General features: G+C 45.3%; 1 pseudogene; it reads right to left on the bottom strand.

Moving 5' to 3' along the window:
• Positions 1-1,184: 1,184 nt before the first annotated feature.
• LOC120381658 overlaps positions 1,185-17,987 on the bottom strand; it is a 236,374-nt pseudogene continuing 219,571 nt past the window's right edge.

The raw sequence follows: 17,987 nt of genomic DNA, 5'->3' as shown, positions 1-17,987 counted from the left end.
CTGTTGATAGAACTGCACTTCAACTTTCTCCATATCATCATGGAGGGATGGGGAAAAAGCAAAGCTGAAATCATAAATGAGGACTTTAGCAAAGGGTCATTGTCTTAAATTCTTCAATAAATCTGAGCTACATCCTATCAAACTGAACTAATATCCAATTGGGTGATCAAACAGCCTTCAGGAAAGATAGAAACCCACATCACAGAGAGACAATACATGACAAAGAAAGTGTCAAGTGAAATTGCAGAGCAGGTTACATCTGATTATTCAGAGTCGGGACAAGAGATTTTCCCACCACATTGTCCTCTGATCCATTCAAACCTGCTTCCCTCATCCCTGTCTCAATAGTCAGTTATGTTATTTACAATTTTTTTAGTATCCCAGCATGCCCATAATGAGGGAAAAACAGCCCTCTTGCCAGAAGTGGCTTTACAATAGATGGAACCTGGAATTTAAACTCTAAATGATCACACTGTATTTGGGATCCATTTGAATTCCCCTCCCAGGTCTTTGACACTTTCATCTCCAGTCATAGCGACTCTGATATAGGATTAAAGTAGTCAAAACATCATCTTCAAGCACAGACAACGGACAATGCTTCATCACATGACACTTTGAGAAGTGGATGGATAGAATGTGACGAAGATAAACTCTACCTGGCTCAGGCAAAAGGTAACAGTTCTGCAGTGAAGGGGAAGGAGGAAATCTCTGAGTCACTCCATCTACTTCCAGTGTCACAGAAGCTGAAATGATACTTTTTTCCTGCCCCTGCTCCTCTTCATTTACATATAATTTGAAAAATTCCCAATATAACTGCTCTTCAGCACAACCCAGAGCAACATGAGAACAACTGGCAAGGATACAATCTGGATCGTTGGTGACTAACAATCACTTTGCAATAGGAGGAATGGTATAAACGTGATGCCCCCTGTTCCTCATAGGAAGGGCACACTCCAATTACTTGTGGGACAATAGAAAGGACAAATAGGTCCATCTCAAAAGAGGGCGAACTGCAAAAGGCAAAAATGGGCCACTCATCTGGCCAAGCTGAGGGATAACGGTGCTGCACACAGTTCAAAGAGCTTTAAAAGTTACTATGTGGGAATCAGGAAAAGTATTAAAAAAACAAAGTATTGATAGCCCTAGAGATTTTTACAATGTTGATCTCTCTTGCAGAGTCTCTGATGGCTAACATGGGATGAGTGCCAAGAGAAGGTTTTCCCACACTCATGGCATATATAGGGCCTCTCCCCTGTGTGGATTCTCTGATGCTGAGAAAGGGCTGAACTCTTAGTGAAGCATTTTCCACACTCACAGCATTTATACGGCCTCTCCCCCGTGTGAATTCTTTGATGTCTAATAAGGTGCGAGCTGCGATTGAAGGTTTTCCCACACTCACTGCATTCGTAGGGTCTTTCCCCTCTGTGGATTGTTTGATGACTAATAAGGTGCGAGCTGCGACTGAAGGTTTTCCCACACTCATGGCACTCGTAGGGTCTTTCCCCTGTGTGGATCCTCTGATGTCTAGAAAGGGCTGATCTGTGAGTGAAGCTTTTCCCGCACTCACTGCATTCATAGGACCTCTCATCTGTGTGGATTCTCTGATGAACATAAAGGGCTGAGCTGTAAGTGAAGCTTTTCCCACACTCTCTGCATTCATAGGGCCTGTCCCCTGTGTGGATTCTCTGATGAACAGAAAGGGTTGATATTTGAGTGAAGCTTTTCCCACAGTCACTGCATTCGTAGGGCCTGTCCCCTGTGTGGATTCTCTGATGTCTAGAAAGGCCTGATCTGTAAGAGAAGGTTTTCCCACACTCATGGCATTCATAGGGCCTCTCCCCCGTGTGGATTCTCTGATGTTGAGAAAGGGCTGAGCTGCTAGTGAAGCATTTTCCACATTCACTGCATTCATAGGGCCTCTCTCCTCTGTGGATTGTTTTATGCCTAATAAAGTGCGACCTGCGATTGAAGGTTTTCCCACACTCAGGGCATTTGTAGGGCCTCTCCCCTGTGTGGATTCTCAGATGAACAGAAAGGCTTGATCCGTGAATGAAGTTTTGCCCACACTCAGTGCGTGTATTTTTTCTCTTTCGCCTAGGATTTCCTGTTGTGTTGTGGTTTCCATGAGGACCTTCTGAGTTCCCCAACAGGAAATAAATTTACCCAATTTCTCCCCTGGCTGGTTTTCTTGCTCTCTATCTGGTCTGTGCTGAATCTCCCAGGAGTTTCCCTGCTCAGGACTTCTGGACACATTCCTTTTCGATCTTTGCGATAATGCTCTGTGTTTATCCACTTGCTCAACATTTTCCTGCTGAGAATTCTGCTCCTCTTTCTCACGGACCATTGCATCACCTGCTGTGATAGAGACAGACACCTCAAACAGGGATGGAACAGGAAAGACCAAACCAAAACAAGTGCTGGAGAGGGCAAATAAAAATCAGGAGCTGAACTCCCCCAAACTTTTCCCACAGACAATCCAGAAAGTTTCTAGAAAGTGTAGGGGACAATTTCCTGGTGCAAGTGCTGAAGGAACCAACTAGGGGAAAAGCTCTTCTCGACCTGCTGCTCACAAACAGGGAAGAAATAGTAGAGGAAGCAATAGTGGATGGGAACCTGGGAGGCAGTGACCATGAGATGGTTGAGTTCAGGATCCTGACACAAGGAAGAAAAGAGAGCAGTAGAACAGAGACCCTGGACTTCAGAAAAGCAGACTTCGACTCCCTCAGGGAACTGATGGGCAAGGTCCCTTGGGAGAATAATATGACGGGGAAAGGAGTCGAGGAAAGCTGGCTGTATTTTAAAGAATCCTTATTGAGGTTGCAGGAACAAACCATCCTGATGTGTAGGAAGAAAAGTAAATATGGCAGGCGACCAGCTTGGCTTAACAGTGAAATCCTTGCTCGTCTTAAACACAAAAAAACAGCTTATAAGAAGTGGAAGATTGGACAAATAACCAGGGAGGAGTATAAAAGTATTGCTCAGGCATGCAGGAGTGAAATTAGGAAGGCCAAATCACACTTGGAGTTGCAGCTAGCCAGAGATGTTAGGAGTAACAAGAAGGGTTTCTTCAGGTATGTTAGCAACAAGAAGAAAGTCAAGGAAAGTGTGGGCCCCTTGCTGAATGAGGGAGGAAACCTAGTGACAGAGGATGTGGAGAAAGCTAGTGTACTCAATGCTTTTTTTGCCTCTGTCTTCACAGACAAGGTCAGCTCCCAGACAGCTGCACTCTGCAGCACGGTATGGGGAGGAGGTGACCAGCTCTCTGTAGAGAAAGAAGTAGTTCGGGACTGTTTAGAAAAGCTGGACGAGCACAAGTCCATGGGGCCAGATACACTGCATCCGAGGGTGCTAAAGGAGTTGGCCGATGAGATTGCAGAGCCATTGGCCATTATCTTTGAAAAATCATGGCGATCTGGGGAGGTCCCGGATGACTGGAAAAAAGCTAATGTAGTGCCCCATCTTTAAAAAAAGGGAAGAAGGAAGATCCAGGGAACTACAGGCCGGTCAGTCTCACCTCAGTCCCTGGAAAAATCATGGAACAGGTCCTCAAGGAATCAATTCTGAACCACTTAAAGGAGGGGAAAGTGATCAGGAACAGTCAGCATGGATTCACCAAGGGCAAGTCATGCCTGACTAACCTAATTGCCTTCTATAATGAGATAACCAGCTCTATGGATGAGGGGAAAGCAGTGGATGTGCTATTTCTGGACTTTAGCAAAGCTTTTGATACAGTCTCCCACAGTATTCTTGCCAGCAAGTTAAAGAAGTATGGGCTGGATGAATGGACGGTAAGGTGGATAGAAAACTGGCTAGAAGGTCGGGCTCAACGGGTAGTGATCAATGGTTCCATGTCTAGTTGGCAGCTGGTATCAAGTGGAGTGCCCCAAGGGTCGGTGCTGGGGCCGGTTTTGTTCAATATCTTCATTAACGATCTGGAGGATGGTGTGGACTGCACCCTTAGCAAGTTTGCAGATGACACTAAACTGGGAGGAGTGGCTGATATGCTGGAGGGTAGGGATAGGATACAGAGGGACCTAGACAAATTAGAGGATTGGGCCAAAAGAAATCTGATGAGGTTCAACAAGGACAAGTGCAGAGTCCTGCACTTAGGACGGAAGAATCCCATGCACTGCTACAGACTAGGGACCGAATGGCTGGGCAGCAGTTCTGCAGAAAAGGACCTAGGGGTTACGGTGGACGAAAAGCTGAATATGAGTCAACAGTGTGCCCTTGTTGCCAAGAAGGCTAATGGCATTTTGGGTTGTATAAATAGGGGCATTTCCAGCAGATTGAGGGTTGTGATCATTCCCCTCTATTCAGCACTGTTGAGGCCTCATTTGGAGTACTATGTCCAGTTTTGGGCCCCACACTACAAGAAGGATGTGGATAAATTGGAGAGAGTCCAGCGGAGGGCAACAAAAATGATTAGGGGGCTGGAGCACATGACTTATGAGGAGAGGCTGAGGGAACTGGGATTGTTTAGCCTGCAGAAGAGAAGAATGAAGGTGGATTTGATAGCTGCTTTCAACTACCTGAAAGGGGGTTTGAAGGAGGATGGATCTAGACTGTTCTCAGTGGTAGAGATGACAGAACAAGGAGTAATGGTCTCAAGTTGCAGAGAGGGAGGTTTAGGTTGGACATTAGAAAAAACTTTTTCACTAGTAGGGTGGTGAAGAACTGGAATGGGTTACCCTAGGAAGGTGGTGGAATCTCTTTCCTTAGAGGTTTTTTAAGGTCAGGCTTGACAAAGCCCTGGCTGGGATGATTTAGTTGGGTTTGGTCCTGCTTGGAGCAGGGGGTTGGACTAGATGACCTCCTGAGGTCCCTTCCAACCCTGAGATTCTATGATTCTCAATAAGAGAGAGGAGGGGGATGAATTCAGCCTTCACATCCCATCCAAATACGCAGGGGGAAGGGAGGAAGCTACTGCCTGGTGTCTGCTAGGATCTATAGGAAGCCATGAGCTATATTTACCCTGAGGATATGACCCCTGCTAGGGACAATAATGAACTGAGAGACCTCCCAAGGGCTTTGTTGGGCATCCCAGATGTTTCCTTCAGGCAGTTACAGATTCTGAGGTGGTTTAATGTTTCCTCACCTGTGCGGGGAGCTCTCAGGATCTCTCTTTCCTCTGAACCCTGGAGGTCTGGGACCCATGGCTCTTCCCCTTGTTCCAGCTGGGAGATCACATCAGGCTGGGTAACAGGAAACCCTGCTCAGATGAAAGAAAAAAGGAATTCAGTTGATTTCATAAGACTTTGTCATAAAAAACATTCTATTAATTTAACTTCAGTGCTTAGTGTGACCTGGTGGGCCAGAGGCAGGTCTCACTGAAAATGCCAAGATCAGAGCAGGCTGAAAAAGGGATCACCCACTTGGGTTATCGAGAAGCTGAAAAAAGAAATCACACGGCCCCCTTTATTGCATCCCAGTTCTCTGACTCCTAATGAGCACTTAGGTCCAGTACAGTGAGAGGTTATTTCAAAACTCTGCTCACATAAACAAAATGATCTTCTGACCCCAAAGGTCAGCCACGTTACCAGGTCAGTATAGGTTTGGATCTTACCCAAAATACCATACTGCCAGCCAATCCTTAGCATCTAAACTAAAGGTTTAAACAAAAGAAAGAAAGAAAGAAAGAAAGTTAAATGGGAAAGCAGTCAGATACATTCCAAAATGGATATATCAGGTTCTTAGCAGTATTGGTGAGTTGCAGTATTGGTGTGAAAATCTGCCTGGAACACATCCACAGCTTGGATGGATCATTCAGTCCTTTGTTCCAGGGTTCAGTTTGTAGAGAAGTTTCTCCAGAGGCAGGAAAGGGGATTGAAGACAAAATGGAGATGATGCAGCTGCCCTTTATATTTCTTTTGCTATGTGGCTTGTACTTCCTGTGTCCCAAACACAAGATTCACAGCACATGGCATGGAAAAGCCTTGGAGTTCTCAGTAGACAGGCATACCCCAGCATGTCTTGCTGACTCAATAGGTGTATCCCCTTGGTCCTTTCCATGGGCTCATTGTACAGCTGATGACCCTCAATGGGCCATCAAACAGGCTAGGCAGTGTTGATGTCAATATGTCTGGGGGTGTCACCCAGAAACACTGCACAAGTCTGGAAATACAGATATACCCTACATATCTATAACTCACAATACAAAGGTGATACAGACATAGAAACAAAATTATCATACGTGGAAAATCATAACATTTCCCCTGACACCTTACATGGCATATCTAGCATGATTCATTTTAATTTGATAAGATTATATTATTTTATTATTAATACCAAAGTGTCTCACAATTCCATACAGTGTCACACTTGGTAAACCAGTGAATTTCCAGGACTAGTTCCCCAGGTCCTTGAAGATGCCGAACACTATGCTTATGAGGGACTGAAATACCCACATATCTGCTGGGAACACACACACAGACACTGTGTCAGTCTATACCCCTATGTTCACTCTTCTAGAAAATTATGATCAATTTTGTACACAGTATGGCTTGTGAGGTATCATTTGAAAATGCATAATCTACTGAATATTACCCTCCTGTTAAAATGTGTAGTAACACTGTATGTAAAGTTATGAGATTTTACAGTATGAGATTACGGAAAAAGTTACAATTCTGGGGAACACCCACAGAGCAGTTCCTCAGAGACAGCAAGGCAAACAGCTGGTCGAACAGCCATTCTCCTGCAGGGGGAAGGTGTCAAGATGACATTTACATTCCATCACAGGGACCTCTTGAAGCTGTTGTGGAAAACAACCACACGATTGATTTTGAATCAGCTCAGCCTGAGGCTCTTTTCTTGGTTAAACGTGCGCAGGGGGCGACAGCTATTGGAATACTGTCCCCCTGAGCTAAAAACCACACAAGCCTTTTAAAGCTTAAAACCACAATCAATGGCACATACATTGCACATTAATTACCTTATTTGGAATATATTGCAAAATATGATGCAGGTCAAAAGCAAGCTGAACAAGCAGTTTTCCATATTCGGCCTTTCCTGTTATTGTTATTCCTAGTCTAGTTCGTGGTTTGACTTTTCTAACACTTCCACTGTGGTTATGTTTCACAAGCTCAGTTACTGCAAATCAGTGTGTTTGGGGACTTTCCACTACACCTACTTAGGCCCCTTATGCACACAAAGCCATTAGTTCCCCAATCTGGGGGATTTTCCATTCCACTTTGCCTTTCTATGCCCTTTACACAGAGAAGCAAGCTCAGCTAATACTTCAGGCCTTCTAACTTGACCAAAGCTCTTTCTGTAGACTTTCCCTCCCAATTCTCATATCTCCGACAGACAGCCTGGCACCATGACTCAGCTGAGAACTGAAGTTGTTTCTAGTACAAAGGACTGATTTATAAAAAGAGGTGAGGAAAATGCTTGAGACTCTCTCTCTCCCCTTTCCCTCTGCTCATGACAACTCCTGAAGAGCTGAACGTGGGAGGCAGGGGCAGGTTAGGGGGAGTCCTGGCTGAAAGGAAAACCAGCCTGTCTCAGCACATGGTGAGAGAAACATTTGCCTTGAATCCGTTTCAGCTGGTTAACTTAGATGTTAGTTTGTGTTTTATCTTTGTATTTCTTTTGTAAACAATTCTGAGCTTTATGCCTCATTATCTGTATCTTAAAATATTTTTTTGATAGTTAACAATCTTATTTTATTCTTTATGTAACCAGTGTGGTTGGATTAAAGTGTGTTGGAAACTCCATCTGGGATAACAAGGCTGGCGCATGTCATTTTCCACTGATGAAATGACAGACTTCATATGAGCTCCCATTGTTCAGTAGTGTGCTGGACAGCGAAAGATGCACATTTCTGGGGGAAGTCTGGGAGCAGAGCATTTTCTGGGGTTCTCCTGTGCTGCACTGTAACTCGTGAGTCACTGACTAGCAGCACTCAATACTGTGTAGCTGCGAGCGAGTTACATGCTGGAGACTGCGTGTGAACTGCCCAGGAGTGGCTGCTCTCACAGTAGAGCAGTGTAAAAGGCACCCCAGCCTGGGGAACTGAGGGGACACAGCTGTTCAACAGTCCAGGTTGCACTGTGCTTAATGTCACAGACACTCAATTTCAAAGAGTCTCCTACAACACAGAGAAAGTAAATCCATGTCCCAGAAATCAAAGACTCCAGAGAAAGGGCAAGTCTCCCCGGCGCTGCTTCTTGCTCACAGAGAGGTCCAGAGACAGAGACAATGGAAGAGTCCTGGGGAAGCTGGGAACAGGAAGCATGGGCTGGTGGGGTTCAGTGGAGAAAGGGAACAGGAAGGGCAGGGATATCACTGAATGCAGGATCTCAGCAGTACTAGATGACAGGATAGCACATATTGCAGCCCATTGGAAAACATAATCCCAACTATACATACAGAATGACGGGGTCTAAATTAGTTGTTTCCACTCAAGAGACGGATCTTGGAGTCACTGTGGATAGTTCTCTGAAAACATCCACTCAATGTGCAGCGGCAGTGAAAAAAGCGAACAGAATGTTGGGAATCATTAAGAAAGGGATAGATAAAAAGACAGAAAATATTATATTGCCTGTATATAAATCCATGGTACGCCCACATCTCGAACACTGTGTGCAGATGCATAGACAGCTGCAGCGGCACAGCAGCCAGCAAACAGAGCTGTAAACAGGGGAGTTTCAGAGGGAGTTTACTTGGGAGACTAAGAGACCTAGGCAGAGGAACTGACAGGCTAGTGAAGGGAGTGGGTGGTGGTCTGCCAGTGTTCTGGTGCCTTTTGGGGGTTTGTTTTGTTTTGTGTTTCTTGGACTAACACATTTTAGGTGGGAAGGCTATGACCGATACAGAGGCAGCAGGGAAAGACACAATGAGGATGACTGGATGTGGAAGCTGCGGCATGTATACGATCCTGGAGGGGGTACCTGAAAAGAGTTTTGTCTGCATGAAGTGCCACCTGATAGAGCTGATAAAGCTAATAGGTAATAAAGGTAATAATTGGAGATATACCAATCTCCTAGAACTGGAAGGGACCTTGAAAGGTCATCAAGTCCAGCCCCCTGCCTTCATTAGCAGGACCAATTTTTGCCCCAGATCCGTAAGTGGCCTCCTCAAGGATTGAACTCACAACCCTGGGTTTAGCAGGCCAATGCAGGTGGAAACTCTGGTCAAGTTTAGAAGGCGGTTCGAGCCGATGATGGAGCAAAGACATGAGGAGGCTGAAGGGATAAGCTCAGACTTGCAGATGGAAGCAGGACCAAAGAACTCTGAGGGGAGACTGCTGGGTGAGGAAAGTGGACGGTGGAAGCATGTGACTAAGAGAACCAGGCAGAGGAAAAGACAGGCCAGTGAAGGAGAAATAGAGCTCAGGGACAGGTTTGCAGAGTTGGAAAATGAAGAAGGGACACAGCAGGTGGTCACTGAAGGTGAGAGGGCAAGGAAAAAGAGAAGAGCTGCTAGTCCTACAGGAAGAGGGGAAGAGTCAATGGAGACAACACCAAATATGAGCCCCAGGAGGATACGGGAAGGGTTGCGGAGGATTGCAAGGGTGAATAGGAATCGAGAGGACTTGCAGCCAGTGGGAGCAGGGGATAGACCGGAGAATCACACTGTCACCAGGAAAAGGCAGGTCTACGTGATTGGGGACTCCTGACTGAGAAGAATAGACAGGCCTGTAACTAGAGGTGATCCGGAGAACAGAAGGGTGTGCTGTCTGCCAGGTGCTAAGATATGGGATGTGGACCTGAGGCTGAAAAGGATCCTAACGGGAGCGGGAAAGAATCTGTTGATTGTCCTTCATGTGGGAACAAGTGGTACGGCTAGATTCTCGCTGGAATGTATCAAGGGAGACTATGCCAGGCTGGGGAAGACGCTTAAGGAAATCGAGGCTCAAGTGATCTTCAGTGGGATTCTGCCGGTTCCCAGAGAAGGACAACAAAGGTGTGAAAAGATTATGGCAACCAACAGATGGCTCAGGCAGTGGTGCTATGAGGAGGGCTTTGGGATGTACAGCCACTGGGAAGCATTCATGGACAGAGGACTGTTCTCTCAGGATGGACTCCACCTGAGTAAGGAGGGAAATAGACTTCTAGGATGGAGGCTGGCACAACTGATTAAGAGAGCTTTAAACTAGGAATTTGGGGGAGATGTCCAGGTAATCTCCACGCCGGAATTTAACATTGAGAGGGAAGAAAACAAAGTAAGAGAGGATACAGCCGTGGGCAGAAGAATGGACATAAGGAGGAAGGGTAGTGTAGATACCAGTCTAATAGGTGATGCTGGTGGTAGAATGTCTGTGCCTAACCCCCGGGGAAAGAATGTCAGTGAAGCCAAACAGCAGGAATTAAGATGTCTGTACACTAATGCGAGGAGCCTAGGTAACAAAACGGAGGAACTAGAGCTACTGGTGCAGGAAGTGAAACCGGATATTATAGGGATAACAGAAACATGGTGGAATAATAGATCATGACTGGAGTACAGGTATTGAAGGGTATGTGCTGTTTAGGAAAGACAGAAATAAAGGCAAAGGTGGTGGAGTAGCATTGTATATCAATGATGAAGTTAACTGTAAAGAAATAAGAAGTGATGGAATGGATAAGACAGAGTCTATCTGGGCAAAAATCACACTGGGAAAGAAAGCTACTAGAGCCTCCCCTGAGATAGTGCTTGGGGTGTGCTACAGACCACCAGGATCTGATTTGGATATGGATAGAGACCTCTTTAATGTTTTTAATGAAGTAAACACTAATGGGAATTGTGTGGTCATGGGAGACTTTAACTTCCCAGATATAGACTGGAGGACAAGGGCTAGTAACAATAATAGGGCTCAGATTTTTCTGGATGTGATAGCTGATGGATTTCTTCACCACACAGTTGAAGAACCAACAAGAGGGGATGCCATTTTAGATTTGGTTTTGGTGAGTAGTGAGGACCTCATAGAAGAAATGGTTGTAGGGACAACCTTGGTTCGCGTGATCATGAGCTAATTCAGTTCAAACTAGATGGAAGGATAAACAAAAATAGATCTGGGACTAGGGTGTTTGATTTCAAAAGGACTAACTTTAAAGAATTAAGGAAATTAGTTAGGAAAGTGGATTGGATTGAAGAACTTGTGGATCTAAAGGCGGAGGAGGCCTGGAATTACTTTAAGTCAAAGCTGCAGAAACTATCAGAAGCCTGCTTCCCAAGAAAGGGGGAAAAAATCACAGACAGGAGTTGTAGACCAAGGTGGATGAGCAAGCATCTCAGAGAGGTGATTAAGAAAAAGCAGAAAGCCTACAAGGAGTAGAAGATGGGCAGGATTAGCAAGGAAATCTACCTTATTGAGGTCAGAACGTGTAGGGATAAAGTGAGAAAGGACAAAAGCCATGTAGAGTTGGGCCTTGCAAAGGGAATTAAAACCAATAGTAAAAGGTTCTATAGCCATATAAATAATAAGAAAACAAAGAAAGAAGAAGTGGGACCACTAAACACTGAGGATGGAATGGAGGTTAAGGATAATCTAGGCATGGCCCAATATCTAAATAAATACTTTGCCTCAGTCTTTAATAAGGCTAATGAGGAGCTTAGGGATAATGGAAGGATGACAAATGGGAATGAGGATATGGAGGTAGATATTGTTGAGATGAGTTCCTGTCTGCATCCTGTAGAACTTGCCATACCAGTATTGCCCTGGCCTCTTCGTTTGTCATTCAGTGTTAAACACATTCTAAGACAATATGCATTTCCTCACCTTTTGGGGGCGAAGCCAGACTTTAAGGCACCTGCTCCCCTACATGGTGTTAACTTCGCTTGTGCCAATCAGAAACAAACACAAACAGGTTTTGGGCCCCGTCCCCTATGACACTTCTATGATGTCATTGTGGGTACTTTATGGCCTGCCTGCCATGTGCAGGCAGGGAGAGGAGAAAGAAAACGAATCCTGTGTATACCCGTGTATTCTGTGTATACCCGTGTATCCTGTGTATACCCGTGTGTCCTGTGTATACCTGTAACCGAGCCTGATCACCTCGAAGCCTCTCTCTCAGCTCACGTGTTTCAAATAGAGCTTCTACGTTTGCCGGTCGTTATGCGTTGGTTTGTATTTGTAAGTATCAGTTATTACTAAATGCTGCATCTTTGTTTATAAATATTGTTAGTAGATATTCTAGTCATTGTGTGTTTTAAGTTTCATTAACTCTATTAGCTAATCATACGCTGCTCCCTTACCCCTTGTAATTATCCCCAATAAAACTTTTAAATTGATTAAGTTTAGTGTGTGTGTGTGTGTCTGCAGTTTGCATCGTGACCCACACTCTCCTTGCATCCCTTACCAATATAGTCTGTTGCCACGTGCAGCCTGGTAAATAACAGGCCTGCATTTTCTTTCGCCCCTGCGAGTCCGTGGCAATCCACATGGCGTCACGAACAGGATGCAAGGGAGTTGGGCCATGCCCGTGGCATGCTGCAGACCGCGCAGATTATGAAACTGAACAGTTCCAATATTTGCAGTTTCACCTTTTTACTAGCCAAAATTCGACTAATCCAAAAATAGAATGGATCTGTTCCCTTGGCTCGGGCAAAACTCTAAAAGGCTATACTGTGCCTTTAACCCTGGCAGATACTCTGAGGCTGTTTCCACCGTCCTGTTTAGCATGATATGCAAGGCCCTTGATCTGTGCTCTGTCCTCCACGGGGGCACAATGTTTGCAGCTAAACAGGCAGCCCCAGGCTCTCCTAAAGATGATAATGAGGAGAAGACAGAAAAGGTAGAGCCCATCACCCCCCCCCCCCCCGCCAAGTCCCTCTCAGAAAATTTTGCCACCCCCATATAAAGCTCCTAAAACTCCTCTGTATCCAGCTCTGCCAACAGCCCCAGAATTTACTGAATCTAAAACTGTAGCAGAAGCTTTACCTATTGCAATAACTAACCTTGATGGAGTTAATCTTTCTTGGCTCAGGTCTCGCTACCTTCCTAGGTTGCTCTTCACCCCCACCCCTTCCCCTCCTCCGCCTCTCCTCACTTCGTCTCTCTTTTTGTTTTAAAAGTTAAAAGTTATAGTTTTTACAGAAACCTCCAAAAAAATAAAGCAATTGAAAACGGAACAAAACAAGAAACAAAAAGAAAACAAGGTAAAAACTTTAAATACAGTAAATTAATTATTTTAACCCTTCAGGAATGCAACAGCTGGAATTATTCCTAACTTTCTTGAAGATATGGTTGCCAAGCAACAGAAGTGCACTCTTTGCTTCTTATTCTAACCACTAACTAATATTTGTAACATGGGCTTTTCTTATTTCCATATAGCAGAGTTTTAAAATAATGTTAAATATAAAGTAATGCAAAATTCCTTGTTACCGAATTAATAAAGGTGTATTGGTATTTGCCAAATGTATTGTATCAAATTTATGCTACAAGTTTTAAATAAGGTAATAATTTGTTTACTCAAATGTTTAACCCTTTTACTTTTTATTTTTGGTTGTGTTATTTTGTATAAATATGAATAGAATTTTGGCGCCATTTGTTTTTAATTGTAAGTTTGTTCTGTATGTCATGTGTGTGTGTGTGTCTGCAGTTTGCATCGTGACCCACACTCTCCTTGCATCCCTTACCAATATAGTCTGTTGCCACGTGCAGCCTGGTAAATAACAGGCCTGCATTTTCTTTCGCCCCTGCGAGTCCGTGGCAATCTACATGGCGTGGCATGGCCCAATATCTAAATAAATACTTTGCCTCAGTCTTTAATAAGGCTAATGAGGAGCTTAGGGATAATGGAAGGATGACAAATGGGAATGAGGATATGGAGGTAGATATTACCACATCTGAGGAAGAAGCCAAACTCGAACAGCTTAATGGGACAATCGGAGGGCCCAGATAATCTTCATCCAAGAATATTAAAGGAACTGGCACATGAAATTGTAAGCCCATTAGCAAGAATTTTTAATGAATCAGTAAACTCAGGGGTTGTACCGTATGACTGGAGAATTGCTAACATAGTTCCTATTTTAAAGAAAGGGAAAAAAAGTGATCCGAGTAACTATAGGCCTGTTAGTTTGACACCTGTAGTATGTAAGGTCTTGGAAAAAAATTTGAAGGAGAAAGTAATTAAGGACATTGAGGTCAATGGTAATTGGGACAAAATACAACATGGTTTCACAAAAGGTAGATCGTGCCAAACCAACCTGATCTCCTTCTTTGAGAAGGTAACAGATTATTTAGACAAAGGAAATGCAGTGGATCTAATTTACCTTGATTTCAGTACGGCATTTGACACAGTTCCACATGGGGAATTATTAGTTAAATTGGAAAAGGTGGGGATCAATATGAAAATTGAAAGCCGGATAAGGAACTGGTAAAAGGGGAGACTACAACGGGTCGTACTGAAGGGTGAACTGTCAGGCTGGAAGGAGGTTACTAGTGGAGTTCCTCAGGGATCCATTTTGGGACCAATCTTATTTAACCTTTTTATTATTGACCTTGGCACAAAAAGCAGGAATGTGCTAATAAAGTTTGCGGATGACACAAAGCTGGGAGGTATTGCTAACACAGAGAAGGACCGGAATCTCATACAGGAAGATCTGGTTGACCTTGTAAACTGGAGTAATAGTGAAAAGTGCAAGGTCATGCATTTAGGGATTAATAATAAGAATTTTAGTTATAAATTGGAGATATATCAGTTGGAAGTAACAGAGGAGGAGAAGGACCTCGGAGTATTGGTTGATCACAGGATGATCATGATGTGATATGGCTGTTAAAAAAGCTAATGCAGTTTTAGGATGCATCAGGCGAGGTATTTCCAGCAAAGATAAGGAGGTGTTAGTACCGTTATATAAGACACTGGTGAGACCTCATCTGGAATAATGTGTGTAGTTCTGGTCTCCCATGTTTAAGAAGGATGAATTCAAACTGGAACAGGTTCAGAGACGGGCTACTAGGATGATTCGAGGAATGGAAAACCTGTCATATGAAAGGAGACTCAAAGAGCTTGGCTTGTTTAGCCTAACCAAAAGAAGGTTGAGGGGGGATATGATTGCTCTTTATAAATATATCAGAGGGATTAATATTAGGGAGGGAGGGAGAGGAATTATTTAAGCTTAGTACCAATGTGGACACAAGAACAAATGGGTATAAATTGGACACTAGGAAGTTTAGACTTGAAATCAGACGAAGGTTTCTAACCATTAGAGGAGTGAAGTTCTGGAACAGCCTTCCAAGGGAGTAGTGGGGCAAAAGACATATCTGGCTTTAAGACTAAGCTTGATAAGTTTATGGAAGGGATGGTATGATGGGATAGCCTAATTTTGGCAATTCATTTTGGCAATTGATCTTTGATTATCAGCAGGTAAGTATGCCCAGTGGTCTGTGATGGGATGTTAGATGGGATGGGATCTGAGTTACTGCAGAGAATTCTTTCCTGGGTGCTGGCAGGTGAGTCTTGCCCACATGCTCAGGGTTTAACTGATCGCCATATTTGGGGTCGGGAAGGAATTTTCCTCCAGGGCAGATTGGCAGAGGCCCTGGAGGTTTTCGCCTTCCTCTGCAGTGTGGGGCACAGGTCACTTGTTGGAGGATTCTCTGCAGCTTGAGGTCTTCAAACCACAATTTGAAGACTTCAATAACTCAGACATAGGTTAGGAGTTTGTTATAGAAGTGGATAGGTAAGATTCTGTGGCCTGCATTGTGCAGGAGGTCAGACTAGATGATCATAATGGTCCCTTCTGACCTTAAAGTCTATGATGTGGTCACCCCATCTCAAAGAAGTTTACTGGAGCAAATAGGAGATATTTGACACTGTGATACTGCTCCTGTGCTCTGTTCCCAAAGTGTTCTGCAGCAGGAGGGTCTGTGGCAGTATGTGTGTCACTGGCATATTGGGGTGATGCAGAAACAGGGCAGAGTAGAGGTGGCATTGTGGGGCTGGCGTGAACTTTCTCTCTTCATTTCCCCTTCCAAGAACTGAGGGGACAGGAACCCTTACCCAGCGAGGTCACATTCTCATAGTTCTCCTGCATGACGTCTCTGTAGAGGGCTCGCTGAGTAGGGTCCAGCAGAGCCCACTCGTTCCTGGTGAAATACACAGCAACATCCTCGAAGGTCACCAGCCCCTGAAAGAGCAGGAGTCCAACATTCAGTACCTGTTGCCCCACTCACACTCCCACTATTCGTGGAGGAGAGGAGCCAAACAAATGGAAGCTCTGGGTGGATCACAGTCAACAGAGTCCCACCTCCACCCCATTCAGAGCATCCTGGAAACACCAAGGTGAGGGGACGAAGAGGGAGCCCCTCCTCTCTCCCAGCAGAGCCATCACACACCTACTAGCCACAGACTGATACAGGAGATGGAGCTCCTAGCAGGGACCAGGGAGCTCTCCGTGGTCGGAAACCCAACACCCTCCACCTTGTGAGGAGCTGGATGTGAAGGGAGGGGCATCTCCCCTAAACCTCACTGCTGGGTGCCCCTTTCATATCTCACAGCAGCCGCAGGTCAGTCAGGTCAGGCTCCAGCACTGGGAGTCTGGTCAGCTTTCCTAGCCCCATGTAGGAGGGTTATTTTCTGTTTCACAAATTAGGGCATTTCCACCTCCTAATCTCATTGGTCTGTTCCTAGAATCTAGGGCACTTAATAAACAACTCCCAGCAGGTTTGCCACACTCTGTCCTCCTCCCTTTTCCACCCTGTGCATTTCCTGCGCCGCTCCAACCTCCAAACCAGACTGCACAACCCTTTCCATCTCCGGTGTATTTGCTGTCCCTCTCCTCCAGCAGGAATTTACCAACAACCCCCCGATAATCTCTACCTGAATAGGCTCCTCTGCAGCCATTTCTCTTCCCTCTCCCATGAGAGGATGGGATGAGCTGGAGTGAAACATGGACATCATTCTGCAGCCTGTCTGGGTGAGAAGGGCAGTTGTGGGGGTTTCAGAACAGGCTTTAGTTAATTTCACATCATGACAGACATCCTAGATTCTGCCATCCTGGGAAAATGCCTGATCTCTTTATTACAGTGTAGACCTGGCCCCTCCTGCCAGGTTAAGCCCACAGAGAGATTTTTAACCTCCCTTCTCCCTCCCCTCACCCTGTAACAAGTCTTTGAACAGAAGGCTAGAAAAGAGCAGAACCAAAGGAGTCACTGTGGGGGATTCCCAGGGACACTGACCCCACGGCAGCCACACCCCAGCAGGGCGAATATGGAGTCAGGAAATGGCTTTTCCCCTCTCTGATCCTTGTTTTGTTCACTGGAAAGTGGTTCTGCCCAGGGATGCAGCAATACATGTGTCTGGGTGGATTAGAGAGCTGGAAATCTCTCCCCCCTCATTTATCCCACTGCCCCTTTCAGACTCTCCTTCCCCTGTCCTCTCTCCCTGCCCCTCTGGCTGGGACAGTCCCATTCCTGGGGGCTTTGCTCTCCCAGGGCTGGATTTTCTCCTGGCAATTGCTACTGGGAGGAGAAATGAGGAGGGGCTGTTTGTGCAGAGTCACTTTCTTGCCAGTCCCCAGCACTTTCCCTGAGGTCTTTCAGTTACCTGGAGACTCTGGCTCAGAATTTAGTATTAACAGGACCCAGGGCTGCCCTAGGGGGCTAGGACCAGCTGGAGAAAGTCATCCCCTGGGCCGGGCAGAGAAGCAGCTTTAATTAAGATCACTTCCCAGCACAGAACCCCACTGGGGGAGCAGCAGCTGCCAAGCCTGGTCTCCCCGATCACAATGGAGGCTGCAGCATCTGACCCAGGAAGCTGAACCCCAGTATCCTGAGCAGAGAGGGACAGAGCATTTGAGCAGCTTCCCTCCTTTAGCTCTCTTTGGAGAGCAGTTAATGAGAGCCCCTCCTCACAGGGAGAATTGCTGATCTCATTTGCCCCACTGTCAATCCGGAGTCACTCCTTGTCTTTCCATACAGTGACTCTGGATTAACATTGGTCTCAATGAAACCAGAGTTCAGAAAGAATGAGTCCAGAATACTGTGGAAGAGACCATTGTGCAGCAGTGCTGACCCCCCTCCCACCTCCCTCATCCCCCAGATCTAGGATAAGGATTTGGGGGGT

This window comes from Mauremys reevesii, linkage group 14, assembly GCF_016161935.1.
Source record: "Mauremys reevesii isolate NIE-2019 linkage group 14, ASM1616193v1, whole genome shotgun sequence".
In the NCBI taxonomy this organism is placed as follows: Eukaryota; Metazoa; Chordata; order Testudines; family Geoemydidae; genus Mauremys; species Mauremys reevesii.
Note: the sequence above shows the minus strand (reverse complement) of the source record. Positions and strands in the feature narration are given on the sequence as shown.